General features: G+C 45.1%; 1 pseudogene; it reads right to left on the reverse strand.

Moving 5' to 3' along the window:
* Window positions 1-576: 576 nt before the first annotated feature.
* LOC124671135 lies at window positions 577-2,158 on the reverse strand (annotated as a pseudogene).
* Between the last annotated feature and the right edge of the window lie 1,885 nt (window positions 2,159-4,043).

Below are 4,043 nucleotides of genomic sequence, written 5' to 3' on the forward strand. Positions count from 1 at the left end.
CTAAATCATGTGTTATATTTTCTTAACCATATCCACAACAACAACAACAACTAAGCGAGCCGAATGACATTCGCGTAGTGACTAGACAGTGCTTAAGCGTTCTAGGCGCGAGCATACAGTTTGTACCGTAAAGTGTGTAAATTGGTTATCATATGTGAATACACATTAATCTAGAGCATGTTAATGAGTAAATTACTATCAACTACCATTATAATATGGTCCATATGTCTCGACAATGAAATATGGTATGATTTCTTCATGGGAAAGACAATTTCATGGTTGCCCTGCCTAGACTTCCGCTTATGTCCTGGGCGAGGTGTTTGTCCATCGCCTAGTGCTTAAGCGTGAGTAAGCGTCTCCTAGGCATCGCCTTTTCCAATACTGCTAATAATAATAATAATAATAATAATAATAATAATAATAATAATAATAATAATAATAATAATAATAATAATCAGCTGAAGTTGATCATCGCTGCTGATGATGTACATCACAGCTCACACAGTTACATGCTTGTCATGTGCATGCTAAGCCATGTGTGTTTATTCTATGGACGCCTGGAAACTGGGAGGCACTTTAAGCATGTAACATTTGTCGCTTATGGAGTTTCATTTTTAGTCCATCCTTCATTTGCAGAAGACATGACAACTTCGTATCGATGGCCTGACCATCCACCGTCTCCATATCAAAGTTCCACACGACAACAGCGATGATCATCTTCAGCTGAGTGATCGCAATGTCCTTACCGAGGCACAACCTTGGCCCCGAGTTAAACGCCAAAAACTTGTGAGAGGGCACATATCGCAGCTGACGTCCATCCTCGGAGAGCCACCTCTCTGGCCTGAATTCCTGGCAGTGAGCCCCCCCAGACAGCCTCCATTCTACCCATAGAGTAGAGGGAGACGATGACGATGTCCCGGGCACACACCTCATCGCCACTCGGCATCACATCGGTGGCTGACACATACTTGCGCTCCATAGGGATTGGCGGGTACAACCTTAGGGTCTCCAACACGGTGGCTTGCAGATAGAGTAGGGGTTTGACCTCCTCCGGCTCAAACATGACCATGGCTTTCATGTATTCTCAGGCTTTTGCCTCTTGTGGTTCGAATTCTTCCGTAGCGGGGGTAGCAATATCTTCTTTCCAGGACATGATGGGTGCCAACTCGTCGCGGATGCTCGACATGACATGTGGGTATTTGGCGAGGTTGTATAAAATCCACGTCAAGGTGGTGCCGAGCGTGTCCCTCCCGCCGATCATGTAGGAGATGAGCGTTGCCTGGAATAGATCATCATCGTAGTATGGATCATTGATGTAGCGTGACATGATGTCCATGGGTTTTTTGCCGATAATATGGCCGCCCTTCCTCCGCTCCGTGATCATGTCCATGGTGAACCGGCGTAGCACCACTTGTGCAGCGGCGAGCTTCCTCTCAGGACCAATGTTTAGGCGCCTCATCACCTTCCAGCAAGACGCCGAGACGTTGTGCCGGAAAAAACCCACCTCCATGACCGTATCCATCGCGTCCGTGACGTGCACGGGTGGCATGTCGAATGATAGACGAGCAGGGTCCACGCCGAAGACGGTCGTGGCATAGAGGTCGAACACAAGCCGCATCATCAGATCACTCATGTCAACAGGAACACCGGTTCTCGCCATGTGGACCATGAAGGGCAGGAGGCCTTCATCCACCTTGTCGCGGCAGCACTTGGTTGTAAAGCTAACCAACAGTGGGCTGCTCAGCACACTCTTGCAGTTCGCGCGCTCACGGCGACACGTCTCGCTGTCGATGGTGAACAGAGAGTGCTTTGTCACGTCGAATATATCAGCGAACTCCTCACCCTTGGGATAGTTCGCATGGTTCAAGGCGAATATGTGTTGGATATTTGCGGGGTCGCATGTTCCGAAGATACGTCTGCTGGCTATGCTAACCTTTAGGCTATGCCCTGAGCGTTCTAGGATGTCCGAGGCGATGTAGTCATGCAACCTGTGGAGGTTGACGACCAGGGAGGGGAGAATGCCAACTAATGGCCAGTCCATCGGCAGCAATGGATTCTTGAAGGACCTAGTAGACTTGACGTACAGACCTAGTAGAACTACAAGTAGCACAAGTATGGAGATGAGTAGTTCCGGTTCTGGCAAGAACAGGAATGCCATTTGTTTACCGCCCGGAAGTTCTGCATGCATATATTTTTCTGGGCATGAAGAGAGACGCAAAGCCGATGCCAATTTATAGGAAAAACTCGTTGCATGCTCAATTAAGGGAAAATGATCGGTTTGGCGGTCAGAATTTTCTCTTAGGAAAGGTTTGGAGATCACAGTTGGCATCTCACATTAGTTATTACTCCCTCTATCTAGAAATGTAAGGCGTTTTATCTTTTTTATAGGTTCACTCGCTTTTGGTATTGTATCTAGTTTATTTTTAGTGTGTAGGTGCACTTCTTTTAGTTTGTGTCTAGTCTATTTTAAAAGTATTAAAACATCTTACATGAGTACACCGATGGAGTACTACACACACTTCCCTCGAACGGGTGTACTATTGGGCTTCTATAGATCATGAAGGCAATCTTGTCACAATTAATGCAACTAGCTGGCATGATTAATCACACATCTAGACGAGACGGCACGGTGCAAAAAGTTGTGCTTAACTTGTATAAAGCCTATTGAATGTCGAACATCAACTGATGCTACTACTACAAAACATTTGGGCCGTTAGCTAATAATGTGATGTAGTAAGCATAGAAAAATACACAATCAAGGGAATCTCATCATCATAATGCAGGGCGGTGGCTGATTTTCCGCGTGTGATTAATAAAAAATACTCCAATTATTCTGGACCGTTGCTACTACAAATTCTAACATTTCCAAGTTGACGCATGGAAACTGGCCAAACATCCTTACATGGAGACCTGCTTGGCCAAACAAAATTCCGAATTCATTCCAATGTGCAGATTTGGATCTTGGAAGCGTTTTATCACTAATATACAAGGAATCATAAACTATGTTCTCGTGACCTCATACAAGGGAACTTGTGGGTTTGTGGTCCCTGTACTTAGGATATATACTTCCTGTCACACACCACGCGACATGTTCGATACCTCACTCGCAAATCCATTCAGCCGGCATCATTTCGCGCGGAGCCATAGACATCGTCGAGTACCATGCATGTACATGTTTGAAATCGAGGAATTGCATATGTGGTGATCTAGATATCCCCAAGTGCTAAAATCCAGATCTCGATCGAAAAAACATGAATGTGTATGGGTGTCTCGTAGTAAAGCTCCCGATCTATTGCGTATAACCTAGCTCTTGTTCGTGCTCACCATTGCTCGTTGAAGATTTTTTATAAAGAGAATGTGAAGCGAGTGTGGACAGGCCCGTGGGAAAGTAGGGACATCGAGACCTGAAAATACCAAACGGAACCTGGGTACACGCGCACCCAGTTATGAAAAATTCAAAAAAATGCTATTTAAAAGTTTCAAAAAAATGTGAAGTAAATTTTTGCATGTTCACATTATGTTGATACTTACCCGTGTGTGTTTTCACGAAAAAAATACCATTGTATGTGGCATACACAAAAATGACAAAATGCAAATTTCGGATCCTGTGAATAGTACAAATTCCTATTCACTATTGTCATTTGGACATTTTGTCATTTTTGTGTAGACATACAATGGTATTTTTTTTGTGAAAACGCACACAAATATAATTGTTTGACACGAAAAAGAGGACGCTAAGGTGAAAAGCGTCTCCCTTACACCGGGGAAAAATAATGCGGGCGTGCCAGCGTACAAAGTACACAAAAATAAATAAAAGGGGAAAAATACAATTAACCGTCACGACTAAAAGACTATTCCCGAACGTGCGCTTCGTGTGGCCTGCTAGCGCGGCCGAAAATAGGCGATTGTGGTTTACTGGTTCCCGGGGCCTCGGAAAGCACCCGGTTAATTACTCCCGCGGATAACCCGCGGGAAACCTCCGATTAAGCTGCTTGGTCGTCGTCTTCGGTCTTCGCTTCGCGGTCTTCATGCAGGGTGGTGAT

Source organism: Lolium rigidum, chromosome 7, assembly GCF_022539505.1.
Source record: "Lolium rigidum isolate FL_2022 chromosome 7, APGP_CSIRO_Lrig_0.1, whole genome shotgun sequence".
Lineage (NCBI taxonomy): Eukaryota > Viridiplantae > Streptophyta > Magnoliopsida > Poales > Poaceae > Lolium > Lolium rigidum.